The sequence below is a fragment of the Aotus nancymaae genome, unplaced genomic scaffold (genome assembly GCF_030222135.1).
Source record: "Aotus nancymaae isolate 86718 unplaced genomic scaffold, 86718_ANA_hifiasm-v0.15.2.pri h1tg000036l, whole genome shotgun sequence".
Taxonomy (NCBI): Eukaryota; Metazoa; Chordata; class Mammalia; order Primates; family Aotidae; genus Aotus; species Aotus nancymaae.
Window position 1 is genome coordinate 14,607,271 of NW_026988450.1, and position 25,519 is coordinate 14,632,789.

Sequence of the window (25,519 nt, forward strand, 5' to 3'; positions counted from 1 at the left end):
AAAAATATACATTTTTGTCATTCTAAAAATACAAAAATTAAAATGCATAAAATTAGGAAAATTTTATTATATGAAGAGCTCATTAAATAGAAAAAACATTCAAAAATCTCAATAGATAAACAGTCAAATACCACAAACACAATCCCTTTTGAGGACAAATAACTAGGGATAACATACGGAAATAAATATTCATCTTTAATCAACAAAATGCAAATTAAAATAAGGCAACTTTTATAGATTTAAGTAGATAAATTTATAAATTATCATACCCAGTACTTCTGAAAGAACAGTAAAACTGAAATTCCCAGGCATTTCTGTCTACATTCATTCATTGAATGGGCATTTGTGCAGAGCCTAGACTCTGGAGACAGAAGAATACTCTGGTGCAAATCACATCTCAACACTTTTTGTTGTGTACCCCAGAGATATGGCTTAATCTCTCCTAAGCTGTGAAACAGGGATAATAATAGTGTCTCTTGATATTTCCTATTGGGATGTTTTAATGAGTCAGTACCCATGCATCTTTTAGAATAGTAAACATTCAATTAATATTAACTATTAATTATTGACTAGATATATCAATGAGGATTTCAACAGGAAACAGATGACACTCACACATTAGCATAATTCAAGGAGAGTTTATTTTCCTCTGAATTAATCACAGAGGTGTGTGCGGGGTATACGGAATTCACAAGGTATGATTGAGGAACCGAGGGCTAACAGCAGGTGGGCTATTGCCCCTACTCTTGAGTCTCACACCTACTCTTGAGGGATGACAGATGGAATAAATTACTGAAATACAGAATAGTTACATACAAGAGGAATCCAGAGAGAAGTGGCCTTCCATGAAGGGACATAGCCTGAAGTTACCCTTTATGTAGGAAATCAGGGGAATATGTTTCTAATTCCTTTTTCCTCTTTCTCTTGCCAAGCCGCCCCTCCCCATTGGCTGAACATAACTATTAGCCTATTTAGAGTCAGTTGATGCAGTCCACAAGATGCAGCCTTCATATGCAGAAAGCAAGGTGCAAAAGGAAGAAAAGTGGATCTGGAGAATACAGAATACACTGGCATGGACTATGTGCTAGGCCCTCTTAGAGACGGAGGCAGACAGCATTATGCACAATGTTGCCAATGCCTGCCAGATCTATCTGCCTTCCCCAAGGATTCTTCAGGAAAGCAAATATTTCCCTTTTCCTTTCCTTGAAAAGTATCTCTACCAGTTTTTCTTTAATCCAAGGGACCAGTGGAGCACAGACACTGGAAATCCAGTATTTGTAAAGTATCCAACTAGAGTCCCTTTTTAGAGGCTGGTCTCACACCCAATTATTGACTAGATATATCAACCAGGATTTCTTCAGGAAATGGATGACACAAATTAGCATAATTTAAGGACAGTCTATTTTCAAATGAATTAATCACAGAAGTATGTGCAGTGACCCAGTAATGCTGCTGGTTAGGCATCACTGGGCTGGGACAGACACACTCTGAGCAAATGCATAAGGGTAGCCCAGAAGCATCATAGAAAAATTTGATGAGATTCTAAGCCCCATGTAAGACAGAATGACAATGATAGGGGCTAAAACCTTATCCTCTAGGACAAATCATCCCATGGCTAATCCGTGGTTAATTATCAATTGTCAGTCATAGTTATTGGCCAATGATCACTTCTCCCAGATTGAAATACACTTTTGTCAGATCATCCTCTAAAACTTCAGGCTCAAAGTACAAACAAGGAGTAAAGAAACCTAAATAAAACGATCATATATTATGTTGATTAGTGAATATGTATTTAACAAAATGATAAATGCAAATACACAGCAATCACATAAGTATAACAACTGAACAAACTTGAAAAATAATTAGAATTCACCATTGTACATATAGAGAGTTTGGGGTTTGTTTGCATGTTTGACTTTTGCCTGAGAATTTTTTAAGTGCTAAGGAATAAATGGACAAAAAAAAACAATAAAATTTTCCTCTAAGCTATTATAAAACAGCACATATACTCCCATTATAAAAGCTCTCGGATTTAAAATACAGCAGAAAATGACAACAGTGACAATGACAAATCTCCAGTCTCCCTCATTTTCATCCCAGGATGTTCTTGGTGCTCGTTCCTTTCATCTGCTCACTTCTTTCTCCCATTGTCTGTTTTTGGCAGCTTCTCTTCCCTTTCTCCTCTCTCTGGGTTTTCATTCAGATTGGCTCCAGGAAATGAAAGGTAAGAAGTGGTCTTACGCTATGCCTCCCTCACCTGTGCATCATTTTCATATTCTTCCTCGATGGGAAATGACTGCAGGAAGAGCAGGGGAGACTTGCCACCATCGAACTGGCTGGAAGGCTTTGCCTTGTAAATGAAGTAAAAGGAGAGGGAAAGTAGATCACTTGATAACACACAGAACAATTTCAAGGATCAAGAACTTGCCATAATCATCCTTATTACAAGCTTCTTTCTTTGGACTTCTGCAGAAATGATTTATTTTTCTTCTTCATTCTAAATTACCAACACTCTAGCATTAAAAAGACTAAAAAAAAAAAATCACTTTTATCCTACCAATACTGGGGAAAATATGACTGGCCCTAACTTTATAAATAATGCCTTTATTTAGATTTACTATTACTGCTTATATTTCTAAATAATCATCATTATGTAGTTATATTTACTGAAGTAGATTATCAAAATGCATAACACAGTCTTTTCCATTAACTCTTTCACATTAATGAGTTGCTATTTAGTAAATTACTATTTCCCTGCACTAAGAGGAAGGAAGCCAGTGGCCTAAATGATTTTCCAAAGTGCCTATTAATAAACACCCAAGGCATATATTAAAAAGCTAGAATGCAAAGGTTCCTGGGAAGTACATAAGGATGTGGACTGGGATTTTTAGAAATGTGTATTAACCCTTTCATGACTATAGCACACAGCTCAATGAATTCCTCTTCAGGTTTTCTATCACTCCAATTTTTGGTTCTTTCCTATTTATGGCAATTTTGTAATGATTTCAACTGAAACAAAGCTTTCCAGTTCCATTGTTTTGTTGGAAAATACTCATGATCACTACAATTTTCTGTTAAAGCTTTTCTTTTACTCCATATTTCACTTTAGTCTGCTAGATGCCTTTCAAAACAGAACCTATAAAAAGTATAGATGGCAAGCTTTTACCTTTGCAAAGTTCTTGAGATATTCATGAACCTAATTATTTAAAAAGCACAATCTATTTTATGTAGTTGCCATGAGTCCTTCTTAAATGTTGGTAAATTTATGATTTTTAAGAGTTTTTTAAATTAAACAATTCATGTAGAGAATTGTAGATTCATATGCAGTTATAAGAAATTATACAGTAACATCCCATATAAGCATTATCCCATTTCCCCCAATGACTACATTTTGCAACTTAACTATATCATATAATACCTAGAAGATTGACACTGACACAATCAAGATACAGAACATTTCCTCACTACAGGGATCCCTCTTGTTGCCCTTTTACAGCCACAGTCCCTTCCCTCTTACCCCTCCTTAGGCCTTGGAAATGTCTCCGTTTCTGCCACTTTGCCTTTCATGAATGTTAGATAACTTGAATCATAAGCTATTTTATCTTTGGGAATTGCATTTCTTTTTCATTAAGCATACACTGTGGAGATTCTTCTAAACAGATGCCTACATCAACAGTTCAGTCCTTTCTATAGCTAAATGGTATTCCTTGGTGTAGATGTAGCATAGTTTGTTTACTATTTGCCCATTGAAGGACAACTGGGTTGTTTCCAGTTTGGGGCTATTATGAGTAAGCACTACACGATAAACATTTATGTACAGCTGTTTGTGTGTGCACAAGTCTTCATTTCTTTGGTATAAAAGTTCAGGAGTGTAATTGCTGGGTCGTATGTTAGGTGCATGTTTAATTTTGTAAGAAATGGTGAAACTATTTTCTGAAGTGACTCTACTGTTTTATATTCCCACCCGTACCCACAAGTAAAATATGACTGATCCAGTTCCTCTGACTCTTGACCATCATTTGGTGCTGTGACTATTTTTTAATTTTAGCCATTCTGATAGTATAATGGTATCTATTTGCAGTTTTAATTTGCATCTCCATAATTTCTAGTAATATCTACTAATTATATATTTTGTATCTGTATACTTTCTTCAGTAAAATGCCTTTTTATATCTTTCATCCATGTTTTAATTGGATTGTTTGCTTTTTTATTGAAGAAATTGAGAATTCTTTATATATTCTAGGTACTATTCTTTGTCAGATATGTGGTTCACAGATGTTTTCTCCCACTGTGTAGCTTATCTCTTCATCCTTTTAACAGGGTATTTTGCATAGTAAAAGTTTGAATTTTGATAAAGTATACCTTATCATTTTTTTCCTTTTATGTATTGTGTGCCCTTTGTGTCAAATCTGAGAATTTTTTGCCTAGCCCTAGACCCAACACTTCTCCATTTTTTTCCTAAAAATTGTACAGTTGTATATCTTACATGTAAGTTTGTGATGTATATTGAGTTTTTTATTTTTAATTTTTAGTTATTTTTGGATACATAGTAGGTATATATATTTACAGGGTACATGAGATATTTTGATATAGGTATGCAATACATAATAATCACATCATGGCATATAGGGTATCCTTCCCCTGAAGCATTTATCCTTTGTATTACAAAGAATTATACTCTTTCAGTTATTTTTAATGTATAAATTATTATTGACTAGAGTTACCCTGTTGTGCTATCAAATACTAGACCTTATTCATTTGTGTTATTTTTTTGTACCCATTAACCATCTGTACATTCCTTTCACTGCTCCCCACAACTCCCAACTACACTTCCCAGCCTCTTATAGTCATCCTTCTACTCTCTATTTCCATGAGTTCAATTGTTTTGATTTTTAGATCCCACAAATAAGTGAGAACAAGCAATGTTTCCTTTCTTCTCCTGGCTTATTTCACTTAACATAATGATATCCAGTTCCATTCATGTTTTTCAAATGATGAATCTCAGTCTTTTTAATGGCTGAATAGTACTCCATTATATATGCATCACGTTTTCTTTATCCATTCATCTGTTGATGGACACTTAAATTGAGTTATTTTTGAGCGACATTTTTGTATAAACTGAGAGACTTTGGTTTGAGGTTCTTTTTCTTTTAAGTTCTTTTTCTCTCTTGTTTTGATGAATGGGCAATTGCTTTAGCACCATTTGCTGAAAAGGATATCCTTCCTGCATTAAATTGCTTTTGAGCCTTTGTCAAACTGAGAACCTGCACCTTGTCGAAATGGTGAACTTTAGTTCCTTTGTCAAAACTCAGTTGGGCAAATTTGGTTGGTGTATTTTTGGTTTATCTCTTCTTTTTCATTCATCTACATGTCTTTCCCTTTGCCAAACCACACTATCTTGCTGTTTGTAAAGAAATCAAAGAGACTTATTCTTTTCTCCTCCTCCTTTTTCATGAAATTCTTTAGCTATTTAGTTTCTTTGCCCATCTATATCTACAAAAAATCATTCTGGGATTTTGATAATACTAGTGTTAATACTGTATGTTAATTTAAGGGCAAATTGTCATCTTTATATGCTAAGTTTTCCAAGCCATAAATACAGCATGTCTCTCCATTTAAGTCTTAATTGATTTATTTAATCACCTTGTCCAGGTGTTCCACATAAAAGTCCCATATGTGCTTTGCCAGATTTATGCATAAATATTGTATTTCCTTAGAGCAGTTTTAACTTGTACTATATTTTAAAATTTTAACTGTGTTCATTGCTAGTATTTAAAAATAAAATTAAGTTTTGCTTTTCTTGGGTCCTGTCACCTTGCTGAGCTTTACTTCTAAGTTCAAGGAATTTTTAAAAAATTCCTGAGGATTTTCCATATAGACAATTATGTCATCTGAAAATAAGAACAGCTTTATTTCTTCCCTTCTTATCTGTATGCATTTTCTTTTCTTTTCTTACCTTATTGCACTGGCTAAAATTTTCAACACTACGTGGAATAAGAATGGTAAGAGCAAACATCCTTGCTTTTCTCCCCATTTTTGAGGCAACATTGTTTCTCCCCATTATATGTAAAGTTGTCTGTAAGTTTTTTTGTAGATATGCTTTATCAGTTTGAGGAAATTCTCTATTTCAATTTTTCTCAGAGTTTTTAATATTTATTTTTATGTAAGTTCCAAGAAAACTTGAAAAGAATGTGCATTCTGCTTCTGTTCGGTGAAGTGTACTATAAATATTGATTAGATCCTACAGGTTGGTGGTGCTGATGAGTTCTTCTATATCCTTGCTGATTTCGTATCTAGCTGTCTTCCTAATCGTTGAGAGTTGTTAAAATCTTTCTACATATTTGTGGATTTGTTTATTTCCCCTTTCAATTCTATCAATTTTTTCTTTGCGTATTTTGCTACTCTGTTGTTGGTATATACATGTTTAGAAGTGCTATGTCTTCTTGGTAAATTGGCCATTTTATCACTATATTGTACCTCTTTGTGTCTCTGATAATTTTCTTTTTCTGAACTCTACTTCATCTGATAGTAATAAAGCCACCCCCGCTTTTCTTGGATTAATATTTGCATGATATTTTTTCCATCTGACCTGCCTATATAATCAAATTTGAGGTGAGATTATGATAAATTGCATATATTTGGTAATGTTTTCTTAGCCATTCTTCTAATCTCTGTCTTTTAATTGGTTTATTTAGGTCATTCACATTTAATATAATTAAGATTTAAGTCAACTATTTTCTTTTTCTGTTTTTTTTGTTCTATTTATTTTATGATTTTGTCTTTTATGCATTCCTGTGGTTGCTTATACATTTATTAAAATTCCATTTTGATGTACTGATAATGTTTTTGAGTGTCTCTTTTTATATTGCAACCACTGAATGCACAGGTTATTGTTGTTATCATTATAGAGATTTGAGTTGCATATAGAAACCTTAACTCCCTTTATGTCCCTTTACCTTGACTTGTATACAATATTATTGTCTTAAATATTTTCTGTATGTATCCTTATGTATCCTTAGAAACACAGTAGACAAAGTAATAATTTTTGCTTCAACTTTCAAACATTATTTTGAAACCTCATGAGAAAAAAAGCCATTCAGTTTACTGATATTTTTGTTTATCATGTTCTTTCTTTTCTCAGATATTCTAAGGTTACTTTGGTTAAAAAATCATTTTCCTTATGTTCATAGAACTTCTTTTAGACATTCTTTTAAGGTAGATCTGCAGATAATAAATTCTCTTAGTTTTCCTTCATCTGAGAATGTGTTAATTTTTCATTTATTGCTGAAGGATATTTTTACTGGGTATATAATTCTAGTCTGATAGTTCTGTTTTTTCTTGAAATATATTTTGCCATTTTATTCTGGTCTCAATGCTTTCTGATGAGTGATCCTCTGTGTCATTTAAATTGTTGAATGACACTTTGAATTGTCATTCAACAATTCAAATTGTCTTCTCTTCCACCTGCTTTCAAATTTTTCCTTGTTTTTAGTTTTCAGAAATGTAAATATACCATGTCTTGGAATAAATATTTAAGATTTTACCATGTTTAGTGTTCATTCAGCTTTTTGAATCTGTAGGTATACATCTATTGTCAAATTTAGGATTTTGCAACTACTATTCTTTCAATTACTTTTTTGGTCTTGCTCTTCTTCACTCCTTATGGGACTCTGATGATAGGAATGTTATATATTTTGTTATACTCTACATGTTTCTGAGGCTCTAATTATTTGTTTGTTTATTCTTTTATTTTTTCAACTGTTGTCCAGACTAGGTAATTTGTACAATTCCATCTTCTGTTTCATTGATTTCATCGATTCTTTTCTGTCTCCCACATTCTGCTCTTGGCACATCTATTGAGCATTTTATGTCAGTTATTGTATTTTTCAGTTCTCAAATTTCCATTTGGTTCTGCTTTATATTTTCTGTGTCTTTGTTGAGACTTTCTATAACCTTGCTGAGGCTTCCTGTTTTTTTTTTTCATGCATTTCAAGCATGTTTATAATTGCTTTTTATAACATTTGTATCATGGCTACTTAAAAAAATCTGTGTCAAATCATTCTAATGTCTACCATTTCAGTGTTGAGATTTATTGATTTCCATGTTTTACACAATTTGAGATCTTCTTATATCTAAGTATGGAAGTGATTCTCTATTGAAATATTTTTATTATACATTTTTGTATTATATGAGACTTTGGATCCTATTTAAAGAACTTTTTTAACTGGTCTTCTATGATCTTTCTTTGTTAGGGGAAGGGAAGGGCTATCTCACTGGTGCCATTCAGCTTCTGTTGACTTCTGAAATCAGCAGAAGAAAGAAGAAATCAATGGAACAGAAGATGGAATGATACAAATTACCTAATCTGGACAACAGTTGAGAAAATAAAAAATATAGGGGGCTTATTGCTGCTGGGCAAGGGTGGGGTTTTCAGCTCCCCACATGGCTTCCACAGACACCACAGTGGGGTACCCTCATTACTGCTTGCTGATACTGAAGGTCCTGACCCCTCACTGAGCTTCCTCTGACAGCACCCCAGCAATGAAGAGGATGGGCATCTCATCATTTCAGAATGGAGATGCAAGTTCAGGATTCCCACTTTGTTTTGTATGGCATTGGGTAAGGGATGGGGGCAGGGACCACTTATTACCAGACAGATGAAAGTCGTGGCTACTTACTTGGCTTTTTCTCATACCAGCATGGTAGCAACTGGGGCACCTTGTTGCAGCCTCATGAGTGTGGAATTTTAGGCTTCCCTAAAATTAGGTGGTATAGTTGGGGGTGGGACCACAGTTTTGTTTTTTTTTTTCTGAAAACAACTTAGACTTAGGTGGTATCATTGAGGGTAGGACCACAGTTTTTTTCTGTTGTGTTTGGCTAGAGTAGAATGATTATTGTTCAATAGGGTCCTGTTTTGGTAGACTGTCCCTTTCCTGGTTTTCGGCTATAGAGAACCGGCTTTTCTTAGGGCTTTTTAATTTTGTTTTGTTTTCTTTTTGGTCTATAAGGGTAGCATTTTTGAGTTGACAATTTCTTTCATATCAAGTCTGGAGTATATGAGGCAAAAGGAAAATACAGAGAACTTGCCATAGTGTCATTTCTAGGCTCTCACAGTCCCTGGGTAGTCCCTTCCTGTCTCTACCTTTTAATGTACTCATTATTTTTTAAATATATATAATGTCTAGGGATTTTGGATTTAGTAAGAGGAAATGAATTAAATCATGTCCACTTCATCTTCCCATAATTAGAGGTCTCCAGACTTCCACTTCTGGTAGTGATTTTCAAATTTATTTTTTCCAAAGAAAATCTCATGCAAAAATCAATCTTAAAATGGGGATAAAGCTGAAATTATTTGAAAAAAAAAAAAAAAAGATGTTTTGAGCTCCATACCTTGGGCTCCTTAATGCTCTTACAATCAAACAAGAGTAAAGGGTGCTGAATTTGGACATAACATAATCCTGAATTTTGACTGCCTCTCTGTGACTTATACAAGGACCAGAGCAATAACTCTGTTTAGGTTCTCTAATGAGCCAAAAATGTGACACTAGCCATTAGCACTCTCTTCTCCTTTGTAACTAACAGGCTGCATTCTAATTCATCATGAAATATAAGGTAATTTTTTATTAGTTGATAAGTGAAAATTGTCAAGATTGACAATGGCAATCTCTTCAGTGAAGAGAGTATTTCTCATCTACTAAATACATATGTACTGAGTATCTACTGCATGCACAGCATAATGGGCAGTAGGCAGGGCTGGTTATACAATGTGTAGGTCACAGTGAAAAATGAAAATGTGGAACTGCTTATTCAAACAGCAGGGGGAAATGCTATTCAAGACACTAACACATACAATCCTTTTCTTTCACTCTCTTGGACTGTCCTAGTTTATTTCGTTTGCTATTTAGTGTCATGCTCCCTCAGACAATGGGATACTCCACTTCTTAGGCATCTCTCCTTCCCACAGGACAACTACTACAGCTCACAGTGGACCATCCACTCCAATAAATTATAGCTTCTCTTTCAGGGTATGCTTGGTACCTGCTTCAGGTGTGGGTGAGAGGTTTAGTAGTCACCTGTGAATGTGCTACCAGTGCTCCCAGCCATGATTTGGGATAGTTGCCACCATGCTCCACCCTAAGACACAGCAGCCCATACATCTAACTCCAACTCTTCCTACACACAGGCACCTGGCAGGGGCATCAAGGAAGAGGTTAGGTAGTGCCCAGAGTGCCAGGGATGGAAGAGTGGGCAGTCTAGAATGCACACCAGGGAGGCAGGAAGGAGGCAAAATTATGTGTGAGCCAAGACTCCAACCCTGTGACACATACTCCATCTTCCAATAAGACTTCATTACAAACACAAATAATGTCAAAGATAAAATTAAGAAATTTTAAGATGGCAGCCACAAAGCATTATACCTCAATCACGGGGCCCTTGTTAGGACAGGGAACTACCTGACTACTGTTCTCATGCCATAAAGCTGGCCCTCGCACTAGGAACATAATAGGGTAATGCCTTGAAATTCTTTGTAGAACTTCAAAGAAACTGGTTAAAAATAAACACTTTGGTCTTTTAAGCATATATTTTATGTGTTTTGTTAACACACAGTCAAGGAATTTGACTATTTTTTAACTAAATCGTGTTGTTTTGACATTTGGGAGACATTAACACTTTCAAGTGGCTTTGAGATGGGTCCATTGGCTTTCTTTATTTCAACATATCTTAGTATTATGGTAAAGACACGTATTTTGTTCTCATAAATTTCTTAGTGATCCCATTATTATTCTGTAATTATTCCTTCAAGACAGAAAGTAAGTTCCATTACTCAACAGGGACTATTTTATTTCATTTACAACAAAGAAGCTACTGCATATTTACTGTCAATGGTGAACTGAAAATCCTCAAATGGCTCTCATAAACATCCTTATTCATTCTGTTTTTCATTTTGTTTTTTAAGTAGGTCTCTTTTCTTAACCATCAGTGGAACTCAACATTAATTTTGTGAATTGAATCAGTATGCCCCTTTAAACAAATGGCTAACATAATTGGATAATGGCATTGGCTTCAAATATCTCTCTAATTTTCATGTAAAAAATATATTTTTCAAATGATGATGTAAATCACTGAAGGTCAAAATACACATTTTATAGGTGACTTTGAGATTTGGTCATAAATTCTAATAATCCTTTTAATAACATCAGTGGTAATATAATAACTTTAACTGAACAATGTTTGTGTGCCAGAAAGTATGTTATAGGATTGATGTGTTCTTACCATTAATGTTTATATTTAGTCTTTCAATGTTGCAAAGTAAGTACTTTTTTTTTTTAACTTAGCATAGTGTCCTCAAGTTTCATTCATGTTGCAGTGTGTGTCAGGATTTACTTCCTTTATACAGCAACATATATTTATGAGACTTTTAATGTATGTTTTATGTTCTGTCCCCCTTCTTTCCACCCTACAGTTTGGTTTTGATTTTTTTCAACTTTTATTTTAAGTTCAGAGGTACATACGCAGGATGCGCAAGTTTGTTACGAAGGTAAATGTGTGCCATCGTGGTTTGCTGCACAGATCATCCCATCACCCAGGTATTAAGCCCAGCATCCACTAGCTCTTCTTTCTGATTTTCTCCTTCTTTCCAACCCCTACCCACTAACTAAGTACTGTTGTTTCCATTTTACAGATGAGAAAATGGAGGCATAGCAGAGCTAAATAACTTGTCCTATGCAAGTGAGAGAGGTGCAGTTTCTTTAACACTCAGGTTCTTTGCACCTATATGATCTCCCCAGAAACACCCTTTCTTTGAGAAGAAAGAAATATTTCTATTTTTAAAATTTTAAAATATTCTTTTTTACAGATAGATGCTTCTCCCAGGTGACCGGGTAATCCAAGGCTCATTATTCATTATATAGTTGTATGGTGGTTTTGATTATATATTTAGCCATTAAAATATATAAAATTATATACATATAATTATGTACATATGTACATATGTATATAATTTTTATATAAATAAATTATATATAATTATATACTAATTTGTATCAAGAATAAAGTTAATTTAAAGGAATATTTGAAAGAATTGGATTAAGGTATTCACCCGCTTGTCTTAGAAATAATGAAATTTGACTATAACACGCTTGATAAACACGCACATGTGTTTTGAAACTCAGGCATGCAGACTTGGTTACTAAGGAACAAAAAGGATCTAAGATAACTGAATTGTCCAAAGATATCTTTTGGTATAAACCTCAAAGACATCATAGCAATAAGGCTGCAAGGTAGGTTGTATTTAACATTTTGTATCACAAAGTTAATTTAGAATTTGCTTATCTTTCTGTCTTTGTTCCAGTGTTTCTATCAACTCTGACTAATTCTACAATTTTTTTTTTTTTTTTTTTTTTGAGGCAGAGTTTCACCCTTGTCACCCAGGCTAGAGTGCAATGGCATAATCTCGGCTCACTGCGACCTCTACCTCCTGGTTTCAAGCAATTCTCCTGCCTCAGCCACGCCCAGCTAATTTTTATATTATTAGTAGACACAAGGTTTTATCATGTTGGCCAGGCTGGTCTCAAACTCCTGACCTCAACTGATCCACCCGCCTCGATCTCCCAAAGTGCTGGGATTACAGGCCTGAGCCACCGCAACTGGCCCAATTCTACAACTGCTATGTGGAACACAGCTGGAATGTTGGCTTGAATCTCTAAAAATAATAGACCTGGATTGCCACGCAGTATCATTTTCTTAAGCAATTTGAATATATTTCAGGTATTTATTTGCCTATTTATTTAGTACTGTGTAGCCTCATAATTCTTCACTATTTAAAAAAATGTTTTGAACTAAATACGCTATAAATAGTTTACTTATGTTGTTTCTCTTTCTTGTTGTTTCCTATGGCTTAAAGAAAATAATAAAAATCTGATAATTTTTATTATCTTTATTTTCTGTATTGGTAGACAATTTATCCTGTGATTAAGAGTGCAACCTCTGAAACCAGACGGCCTCATTTGGAATCCCAGTTCTGTCTTTGCTATTGTAAGGCTTTGAGAAAGTCACTTAAATTCTGTGGGTCTCAGTTTCCTCTTCATTGGTTTATACAAAGTGCTAACAACAGGACCTGGTAAACATTATTAAGCATTAACTATTAATATTGTTTTATTTTACATTGTTGTTATATCTGAAGTCGGCTTCCAAGGTCATCTAGTTTTATAATTGACCATCGATAAAGAGACAAGGTAACTAGTTTCAAGTATTTTCATGAACTTAGATTCAGTCACTCAATAGGTACATTAGAATTGAAATACGTCACCTAATTCTTAGATAGATCTTTTTCATTTAGTCAGCATAGTTTGATAATTAATGATTTTTGACCTATTGGAGTACCAGGTTCTCAGTAGGTTTGGGCCCTTCTTTAGTTGCCCATACTTCCATGTATAAGTATTTAAATCCTTCTGTATAAAGTATCCTTCCTCCCAACATAGTTTTGGCTGCTTCACTCTCACCCTTTACTATTCAGCTTTTTCTACGACTACTTATTTGGAAAGTCTTCCTTGAGCAAATTCTCAATCCCCACCTGTTCCAAAACAAGTTTATGTCTTCTCTCAATCCCTTTCTCAGAACCTTGTGTTTAGCCAAATTATCCCACTGAAAGTATTTGCTGAATTTCTTAAAGGTCTCCCCAAATTTATTATTAGCTCCTTGGGGCAGAAATTGCATCTTCCATAGTAGATTATCTGTCATTTAAACAGATATACTATTTGCTGGGCTAGGATTTGGTGCTAGAATTACCCCTGACCATTTACTTTCTCTAACCCCATCTTTATTTCTGGGTCCTCACTTCTCTACTTGCTCAGTAAAAATGATAAGGTCACTGCACACACAGGTACAAAGAAATCTTTTCTTCACGTTTGTTTTTTATGTTTAACCCAGATCCTTGACTATTGTAGAGCAGAGTAAACTCCAGGACTGCATGGTTATTCTAAGATGTATTTAATGCATTTTTTGCTGATGATCATAGTGTTTTCATATCATTAACTTCCCAAAGTATTTTCTATGAAAGATTATAACATATTTTGTGAAACAAAAATGGTGTCAGACATGACTAGTGATAGGTTCATTTTTAGAAAAGAATCCTATCTTTAAATATGATCAGAAAATGCTGTATGACATTGTCCCTTCTTAGACATCATAACATACTATTGCATATGAGAAGACCACTCCATGAAGATCTGCAGTTCAATAAGCAACAAAATTGTTGACTTGCATGTTTAATCTAGATTTGATTTAAATTATTTGACCATGGATTCTCAGATGCAGTGTCTCACAGTGCTTGTGGTTTTTAGCTCACATCATTTCTTCACCAAAGCCACAACTGAAACAGGCTGGCAACTGCCAGAATCCACACAGAAGACAATCTGCAATAATCCTCTGATGAATAGGTGCTTGTTTTTTTGAGGGTTTTTTTTTTAGGTTCTTTTTTTCTCAGTTTGTCTTCTAACTTCCAATGACATGGGACATCATTTCAATTGATCCTTAAAATTCTTAAAGAATACTTTTTATATAAGTGATACAAAGGAAATATATGATACTAGAAAGATATTAGAAAGTGCAGTAATTAACCAAGAATATTACAACTCATTTTCCTGAGACTTGGCACACCTTCCTGCAAGCTTTTTATTTATTTCTTTACTTTTTAATGAAGTAATTAATTACATTTCATTTAGATGTTATGGAAGTCGTAGTCAATTTTTATTATTAATTTTTCTTTGTGTAGTATTATTAATATGTTTTTCATTTATAGCTAGAACAACTGGGAAGGCACTCTAGTCCATGTAGCCCTTGGACATTGGAATTTGATATTGAAGGATCGGCACTCTCTTTGCTCAGTGTATTTGCAGTGCAGTGCAGTTTAAATTTAATTTATTTATAATTTCTCCTTTATATTTCTATTAAACTCTCTACTTACTTTCCCATTCTTCTCTGACCAACAGATGGACTTACTTCTCCTTTATGTGTTTTCATTGCTAATATCTGTAATTCAATAGTCAGAGAAATCAGAAATCAGCTTGGGTCACATTTGCAACAGAAAATGTTTTCTTCAAGCTGCATTTTATTTCTGAGCTAAAGAAAACATAATACTCTCACATGATGAATACCTGCTTTACAAGGAAAAAAGTAAACAGGATTCCAATATAAAAATGATGACGATGCTTTCCTGCTATCGTAGGAGCCTAGGTCAGCACGAGGCCACATCTCATCCCTCTCTTGGGCTGCAGTCTTTATGCACATCACTCACACACAGATTAATTCACTCAACCAGAGAGATGGTCCAATTGCACTTTTCTTACTTAATTTCTTGTTGATTTGTCAGATACTTATGTTTTACGAAGACATGACAGAATTTCAAAATTAAAATTTGATTATGGTAATTTATTTTTAAAAAGTATTGTGATATTGATAGCTGCATGAAAAACAAACAAACAAACAAACAAACAAACAAACAAAAACAACAACAAAAAAAACAACTTTTAATTCAGCTGCCAGTAGGAGAATCCTCCCAATCTAGAGGGGCTACCTCTCTTGTCCTGAGCACCATTGACTAAATGTCAGCAAGCCAAAATCTTTATCTTTTTGTAATAAGTGTGTCCTCTCTATGTATTCTCTGAAGCTCCGTCTGTTCTTGACTCGGTACTTTTCTGGTGAGAATGAACTCTTTCTTCTTGGACTAGCTGTGAACCTGATTGAATGTCTTAGACCAGGAGATTTGTCCAGGGCCTGCCATGTTTTCTTATCTTTGCTCTTTTATCAACATAAGATTTCCTGCAGATCTAAGATGAGAAGTTAGATAAGCCAAAGTATCTACGTCTACGGTTCATAACAGGAAAGTTGAAAATCCAGTTAAATTTTCACAGGAGTTACTGATCATACCAAGAAACCCTGGGCCTGAGTTGTAAATCCTCAGCTTTAAACTTTCTTCATTTCTTGGTTCTGCTGTTCCTCATCACCAGTTATGCAATGAAAACCTGCTTGGGTATTCAAAACACTGCTTTCTTGTTTCTGTTTGTGCATTCAAACACTCCTTATTTTCTCCACCACTGTCTTTTCTTATGATTCACATTTTTCCTGTTCTTCAGTTGTCATCCAGAATTTTCTTGCTTCTTAAAACCTTCGTAGTTTAACTGATTCAATATCTATAATTTTCTTTCCCAGGTAGACTTTTATATGTGAACTTACTCATGCTACAGTTTCATTGTGAGCTTTATATTTTTATGTCACCAACCAATCTCTTCCAGCTTCATCAGATTATAAAACCTCAAGGGTTCAGATCATATCCTCCATTTTCCTCTAGGGCATTTAGTGGGATAGGGTCCCTGCTTTTTTCCTCTTTCTTTGCTGCACTAAAAGGATGAAATGTAAGTATTTTCTCCCCAGGGAGGCTTTGGGAAGGAGAGTGAGTTTTTCAGTGGCTAATGATTTGTACTTTGAGTTTAATGGTCCATCAAAGTCTATTAAGTAATAGCAAGAAAAAGAAGATTCTAAAGGAAAGTAGAAGGGGATAAACCACAATGAGACTTCAGGGGGTAACTAGAAAAATGGACCAGGGAATGATAGGGTTTACAGAAAGGGAGGTTGGGAGACAAGGGGTAGGTGGGAGGTCAGGATCTAACAGGGGAAAACTCAAACACAACTGAGAAAGTGGACCTAGTAATGTTAGAGGACATCAGAGCTGAATCACAGCTCACAGCCACCCCTCACTGCAAGCCTTCACTGGACCTGGCATCTCTCCTCTCCTCTGCTCAGTGACAAAGAATGTGGCCCTTCTGCTGCCTGGCAAAGAGGTTGCATTGACTACATTCAGCACCTCATCAGCTGTCCTTCCATCTGTGCCTGCCACCTAGGTGTGCTGCTGGCCTCCTCTTGTATGAGAGTCAGAGTTCTGGCATAGCGCATCTGTGTGATGTCTCTAAAATATTTATCTCCAGCACAGATTTCCTTTCTGGTTTTACCTTCTCAGTTAGAAGGTGAAACCAGAAGAGAAGTTGAAACTGGAGTTGCATATCTACTCAAGTATCATGGACATCGTAAACTTAATATTGTCTATTCCAAAGCCAACCTCTGATCTTCCTCATCATGGTAAATGGCATCTTTATCTTTCGTTTTTGAACCATAAACCCAGAAGTCATTTCAGACATACTCATGTATATTAAGTAATATACAGATAATTTAACAAAGAACTATTTGCAAAGATGAGGGTGGCATTCAAAGAAACCACCAAGTAATATGGCAGTACTTCTGAAATAATGACAGTGAGAATCCAGAGCGCAATCCTAGGCCTGAAGGGGCAGCAGAAAGAAGTGGTTGCTGGACCCAGAGACAGGCAGGGAAGGCTGTGTGAAGAGGACTTGAGAGAATCTGGGTTTTTCTGTCAATGAATGTGGCCAGCCCTCAGCACAGCTTGGAGGTACGGGAGAAAACAATACCCTACAGTCACCCTCCTCCCTACCTCAGCGCTCTTGCACTCTTCCTGAAGCCATAGAGGAAAACAAAAACAAAACAAAACAAAACAAACAAAACAAAACAAAACAAAACAAAACAAAACCCACCATTGATGTAAATCTAGACAGTGAGCTTCCCAGGAAACAAGGCAGGGTGGAAAATGATGAAGCGTGATCCTGATGGACAAACAGAAGAAAGAAGGCTCAATAATGGACATTTTCTTGACTCTCAACTCATTATTTAATGTCAGTAGCCTCCACATAATACTCCAGAATGTTTTTAAACTAAAAGAATAAAAATTTGGTGGTGGGAGGAGGGGAAGGTGAAGGGAAGAGGGCATGGTAGAGTGTTAGATGAAGCAAAACTTAGAGAAGGGACCAAGTCAGGGATTGGGCTGGGACAGCTGTTGATGACTTCCCTGTCGCCTTTGTCCGAAGGCTGTGCACAGGGGGCCTCTTAAGTGTTTGTTGACTGCCTCCAGCTCTCTACCACTGGAAGCTAACATTCTTTCTGGTTTGTTCAGTTTAGCAAGTGCGTGAAGCTGTGGTGCTCACTCACTCACACCCTGACACATAATCAAACGTTTTACTTTGGTTCCGTTATCCTTTCATCAAAACATTTTGAAAAAAAAAATGATTGACACCACTAAGTTGATTCCTTTGTGGACAAACAATCTTTAAAGCAGAGTTGTCTGTCCCTGATCTGGCTCAATAGTTTACAATATTAAATTCATAAATTAAATTACTTCTGCTTCTCACTGACTTTTCTTGAAAGCACATATTATTCTCTTTCGTTTTACATACTCAATCATGAATTAAAGTAGGTAACAGAGGTTGTTTGCTACAGATCAATTTCTCTATAAAACTACAAAAGGGAAGAGCAGAAAGATGAGGGTAAAGACTGTATGTTGCTAAAATAAAAGCCTTACAAAGAAAATCTTAAACTACTTATTCCTTTGGTTCCCAGAAAATTGTATTCTCTTCTCCTTCTAAGTTACTGTGGTAGAGGGGTTGTTTATTTTCATTTTAACTTTTTTATGTTTAAATGTGATGGGTTCATAATAGTTGTGCATAATATATGGGGTACATGTCATATTTTGATATAAGCATACAATATGTAATGATCAAATCAGGATAATTAGAATATGTGTCATCTCAAAAATTTATCATTTCTTCATGCTGGGAACATTCCAAATTCATTCCTCTAGCTATTTTGAAATATATAATAAATTATTAACTATAGTCATCCCATTGTGCTATCAAATACCACATCCTGTCTTACTATCTGACCGTATTTGTGTACTCATTAACTAACCCATTTTTTTTTTTTTTTTTTTTTTTTTTTTTTTGAGACGGAGTCTCGCTCTTGTTACCCAGGCTGGAGTGCAATGGCGCGATCTCGGCTCACCGCAACCTCCGCCTCCTGGGTTCAGGCAATTCTCCTGCCTCAGCCTCCTGAATAGCTGGGATTACAGGCACGCGCCACCGTGCCCAGCTAATTTTTTTGTATTAGTAGAGACGGGGTTTCACAATGTTGACCAGGATGGTCTCGATCTCTCGACCTCGTGATCCACCCGCCTCGGCCTCCCAAAGTGCTGGGATTACAGGCTTGAGCCACCGCGCCCGGCCTAACTAACCCATTTTTATCTCCCCTTCCCCACTACCCTTCCAAGCCTCTGGCAGCCATCATTCTCCTCTCTATCACCATGAGGTCAATTTTTTTAGCTCCCATATATGAGTTAGAGCATGTGATATCCGTCTTTCTGTGTCCAGCTTATTTCACTTATAATTTCCTCCAGTTTCATCCATGTTGTTGCAAATGACAAGATTTTATTCTTTCTTATGACTGAACAATATTTTATTGTGTGTATGTACCATATTTTCTTTATTATCTGTTGTTGGACACAGTTTGGTTCCATATCTTGACTACTGTGAATAGCTCTACACTAAACATGAGAGTGCAGATATATCTTTGATATACTGATTGCCTATCTTTTTTGGATGTGTACCCAGCAGTGGGATTACTGGATCATATAATAGTTCTATTTTTAGTTTTTTGAGGAACTTTCATATTATTTTCCTTAGTGGCTGTACTAACTTACTTTCCCATCAACAGTGTACAAAATTCCTTTTTTTCCCACATTTTCCCCAGAATTTACTTTTTGCCTTTTTTTTTTATTTTTAATTTTTTTGAGACAGAGTCTTGTTCTGTCACCAGGTGCCAGGCAGGAGTGCAGTGGTGTGATCTCGGCTCACCACAACCTCCGCCTCCCGGGTTCAAGCAATTCTCCTGCCTCAGTCTCCCAAGTAGCTGGGACCACAGGCGTGCACCACCACACCCAGCTAATTTTTGTATTTTTTATAGAGACGGGGTTTCACCACGGTCTCAATCTCTTGACCTCATGATCCGCCTGCCTTGGCCTCCCAAAGTGCTGGGATTACAGGCGTGAGCCTTTTTGATAAAAACAATTTTAACTGGAATGAGATCATATCTCATTGTGGTTTTGATCTGCATTTCTCTGATTATTACCAATATAAGCATTTTTCATATACCTGTTGGCCATTGTATGACTTCTTTTGAGACATGTTTATTCAGACCCTTTGTCTATTTTTAAATCAAATGACTTGGCTTTTTGCTATTAAGTTGTTTGAGCTCTTTATGCATTCTGGATACTAATCTCTTGTCAGATAGGTCACTTGCAATATTTTCTCCCATTCTGTAGGTTGTCTCTTCACTTTGTTGATTATTTTCTTTTCTGTTTTTTAGCTTGATGTGGTCCCTTTTGTCCATTTTTGCTTGGGTTGCTTGTGCTTTTGACGTTATTGTGGGATTTTACACCTTGTTTACAACTTCTTTGACAGTCCTCTCAACACATGAAACTTAAGCCCCCACCCTTTAAATGTGGATTGGGCTTAGGAATTCATTTCTATCAAATAGAGTGAGAAGTGAAACCACCTATACAGCTTTCAGGTTCTGTCATTAAAGTTTGGCTCTCTCTTTTTTGATACATATATTTTTGGAGCCCTGAGCTGCTAAGTGAGAACTCTGCCTATGCTGTAATTGCAGTGTAAGAATAAGTACCTTGAGATGAAGACAGGCCAGTGGAGCCTCACCAAGTCAAGCCTCTAGCTATTTGAGCACCATCTGCAAAAACGAGTTTCTGAGATTATTCTGGCCTCATCAGTGACGATGGCAATCACAAAAGAGACCCTGACCAAGAAACAGCCATTGAGTCCATCAACTCCCAGAAAAATGTGCCATAATACTAGTGAGCAATTATTATTATTTAATGCCACTAATTTGGAATAGTTTGTTACACAGCAATAGTACCCAGAGCACTGGTGTCTCCCTTCATTAAACTCAAAATGCCAAATACCTCTTGTCCAAGTCCTGGACCTTCTTTTCTTACCTATTATTCTCTTTCTCTCAGTAATCTCATCTTCCCGGTGGCTTTAAATACATTTGTATGCTATCTCTGAAGCTTTTGTCTTCAACACAGATTTCTTTTCTATGTTGCAAATGGCCATTTGCATATCTGCTCAAGTGTCATGGACATCTCAAACTTATTAATTCCCCAAATTGACCCTTGATCATCCTCATCTCAGTAAATGGTAGCTCTATCCAGTCTTTGCATAAGCCATAAACATGTAATTATTTTAGACAAATCTCTGCTCCTTATGTTCCCAAACCAATGAATCATCAAGTTCTTTCAATTATTTTTCTACAATTATGGCATATGTAAATTATCTTTGTCCCCACTGATACCACTCTAGTCCAAGTGACAGTTATTTTTCACATAGGATAATATAATACTTTCTCAGTATTCTCTTTGCTTACAATCTTGCCACATCCATTGCTAACGCTCTGCCATCTGTTCTTCATATAATAGCCACACTAATTTTTTAAAACATAAATGATACAACTTTAACTTCCACCTTACTTAAGAACACTCAATTAGGGCTAAAATCCCACATAATAACTTGGCATATAAGACCTGATGATTTGACACTGCTTTTCTCTCCAACCTCATTTTGATTTACCCCGTCTTTTGCACATTAGATCGAGTGATACTGGCTTTTTCTTACTTCCTCAGAAATTTCACACACTTTCTGCAACACCTTTTATGGGTGCTGTTTCTTCTGTGTAAAATACATTTATCCCTCCTCTGGCTCTACCCTCACCCCCCAAACCACCTCCTGTCTCAATGATCTTCTAGTCATCTTTCTGATTTCAGCTTAAATACTACTTCCTCAAGCAACACCTCTGACTTCATCTCCATCTGATTTTGATCTCTTATGTTAGTCTTCAAAAAATGCTCTTCTTTTCACTTATTGGTATTATCACAATTAGACATTACATATGTACTGTTTGTTGAATTGGCTTATATTTTATCTCTATCATTACTCTGTAAGCTCCATGAGAGCAGAAATCAAGTCTCATTTGTTCACTGCTCAACACCCAGAATTTAATAGTGAGTGCTCAATATATATTTATTAAATGAATATATATCTGTTAAATTTGACCTTTGGGACAACTTTTCTGAGATACTTGGCACTTGTGCAAAAGTTACTCTACCTGTGACCTTGTGACCATGAAATCATATAAATAGATATCTCAGAGGGAGAAATCCCCACTGGAGGATAATATTTCAAGAATTTCATTTAGAAACAAGTCAAAATCCAAGACCAGTCTTCACAAAAGCTGTAGGATCTTAGATTGCCCCCACCTATGAAATCTCTAAATTGATCTCTCCATTTTTCTATGATTTCCATGCAAGCCTACATTTCCCCTTCTACAGTGTTTGTTAGAGCAAAGATTAATCAGACCACACACCAAAAAAATTTATTAGTATGGGTGACCTTCCTCAGTTTTACTAAAAAGCAAACCACTGTTTTTTAAGAATAGAAATTGAATCCTGTTACTACTATTCCAAATATTTTACCCCTAATTTTATAACCATCAAAAGCAACAACGTAAAAATAAAAACCAGTTTTTATAGTTTAAATAGTGTATTGCTAACTCTCTGGATAGCTTTATGGTCAATAAGGGATAATTCTGAGAACTAAGTTTAAAAATTTAAAAATTAAAATTAAAAGCACATTAAAAAAAAAAAAAAAAAACCTTTAAAGGCCAGGGAACATGCAATGACCTTCCCTCCATATATAAAATATCTTCACAGTTCTGGCTTCTGATTTGCTTTAATCACAACCCTAACAAAAAATTCTAAAATAATCACAACCTTAACAAAAATTCAACCCAGAAATAATGTGGGTGAGAAATCGTGTTCATGATTACACACAATGCAGAAAAAGCCTTTGGTGAATACCTGTCACATGCATGAAGCTCTTCACCACTACTGGGGCATCCATGACAATTCAGAATAAAATAGGTCAGATAACCATCAGTCAATCACATTTTCCTTTCCTCCTGGGATCAGAAACATCCCAGCTTTCTCCTGCTGTCCTGAGCCTGATATCAACATCTTTTTTTTAACCTACAAGATTGTGATTGAATATTTTTCCCATCTGTCAATACTTTTAGTAAAGAATGAGCTAAATAAATTAAATCAACAGATAAAAGAGCATATGAATGAATTAAGCAGTGCCCCCTCTCATCACTATCCCTTCTGTAAATGACAGATTAGCTGCTCATCTAAAATCTGTCAAGAAAATGCTTTTAAAATCCAGATAAATTAAAAGAGTTAGACTTTCTTGTTAAATGGAGGTATATGACGGCATTGTTTTGTAGATGCATTTATCAAACTCAAGTCTGAGAGCAACGATCTTGAATTTTTGAGATGAGAGTTTAAAAAATTATTATTTAAAAATATGTATTTGTTCATCGAATTGGGATCCTTAAGTGCTACTTTCTAATGTTCTTTCTTTCTCTTTCAAAAATTTAACTAGGAACAGTTCATGGCTTGTGTTTGTGTTTCTGTATTGCCTATCCAAAAGTGCTATTGCAGGATGTTAAGAAGTGTTACGTTTTTAAAAATCTTCTTGTTTAAGAAGGTCTTGAAATACTGAGTTGATACCAATGGGTTTCTTGGGGATTTGGAGACTTTAATAAATGCTATTGTACATTTGGGGATCTCCAAATGAAGGCAGTATATTCATAATGGTTTGAACTCAGAACCCTTTTATTTCTGAGAACATCTCAAGAAACTAGTGTTTAACTAAACACTTCTTGAGAAAATTCCCCCCCAAAATTCCTTAAGCATGAGGCAGCCCAGAGGCTACTTAATAAGCGCACCAATCGCATCATGAGGCCTCTACCCTCAAGGCCTCCACCCTCACCTTCCAAAGGCCCTATTTCCAAATACCATCTCATTGGGGATTAAGGTTGCAATGTATGAATTTTAGTGGGACATAAATATGCATTCCATAAGGGTTTTAGAGTGTGATTTTTCCTTCATTTACAAGTCTTCATGTCTTCCATATATAAGATGTTATGCTAGGACCTGGGGGATGTAAGTGTGGATATATAAGAGGAATGAAAATGATAGACTACCTCCAGAGAGCTTGCAGTTGGGGAGAGAGAAAACCTTTATAAAATTAACTATATAGTGTATTTCAGAACCTGCAATCTTACTTCCAACCTTCATGGAGATTTAGCCTAGTAAGAGTGAAAGACAATTAAAGCAGAACTTAGAAAACCATGTACCAAGTGTTTTGATTGGGGAAATGTACACTGAAAGGATATCAAAGACAGGAGTAAAAGGACAAGAAAGCCAGAGAAAAATAATCTTGAGACCTAGTAACAGCAGCTCTCCACCTACAGCTATTCACCTAACCCTTTAAGCTTCAATTTACTCATAGGTAAAAGGAGATAGTGGGTGTCCGTGACCTCAAGTCTCTTTAGCAATTCTCAGTGTCTAATCTATTTTGCTGTTCTGTATGCTTGCAAAGTCAAGGTTTAAAGAATTGGAGCAGCCACGAGAAGAATTAGCAAGCAATCTGTTTCAACATTGGTTTTGGTTCTTATTTATTTTATTATCAAACTTACACTAAAACAAGTTTAGTAATTGTTTGAAACAAAGGATCATTACTCAGAAAGCAGCATCTCAGCTGTGTTGTGGTTAAAAGACTTTGAAAAGCTCAGGAAGTATAGTTTTCTCCAGCATTGTTTTTCTTCTTTTCTACAAAAACCTTTTTGTGCAGGTTCAAGTGCAAGATTAGATACTAATTTGATTCTCTATATTATAGACAGTATTGAGATATGGGCTTTAAAACAGCGTTGAGATATGGGCTTATCTAGAGAGACTGTTTTTGAAAGAAATGCTGCTATTCAAAGCGATAGGCTAGCTTTGTTTTTCTAAATTATTCAGAACAGAAATAACTGGCTGATTTGCTGATATGCAGATAAATATCAGGTATTATTTAGCCAGCACCAACTTGCCTGAATATCTGACTATCTTTCCACGGCTCTGGGAATAGTGAACCTAAAAACAAAAAAGAAACTTTGTTTCCTGCAAAGTAAATATAAGATGTTAGATAGTACCCCAGGACAGAAGAAAATTAGATAAGCTCTATTTTCTTGCACAAGAAGACATTCACTCTCTTCAAATACTGCTGGAAAGACCTCTCTGGGTGTACCTGTCAGTTTCAAAATGTAGGCACTAAAAATGAAATAAATTACTACTTGATTACAACTATAAACAATGACAATTCTCTAGTCATTTCCCAACTAGAAATAAGGAAATTACAAACAACTTAGGAGAAGATGTAAAATACAACTTTCAAGTCCTGCTGCCTCTCTGTTTTTATCTCCACCTGCCCTTCTAAATTATCTGGTTTTTCATTTGTACTTTGAAAGTTTTTTCACTGAATTCATTATTCAAATTAAAACAAAAATTTGTTTTGGTTTTGGACTATCCTTTCTTCAGAGCTCCTTTTGGCTTTCTAATTTTAAGGCAAGTGCCTTCCCTGTCTTCAGTTTCTCAAAGAGTTGACCCCTCAAACTATGTGTTCTCCTTTGATGCTAATGCTACCAGTTTCTCTACTGCCCTCCACTGAACGACTCA

At 35.6% G+C, this 25,519-nt stretch overlaps 1 long non-coding RNA gene across 3 annotated transcripts in view; it reads right to left on the reverse strand.

Moving 5' to 3' along the window:
• Positions 1-618: 618 nt before the first annotated feature.
• The window catches only part of LOC135278011 (uncharacterized), a 457,249-nt gene continuing 432,348 nt past the window's right edge, over positions 619-25,519 (reverse strand). For all 3 annotated transcript variants that reach the window (XR_010345550.1, XR_010345552.1, XR_010345553.1), the window contains one exon: positions 619-2,350. This is a non-coding gene — a long non-coding RNA (uncharacterized LOC135278011). The remainder of the gene's footprint in view (positions 2,351-25,519) is intronic.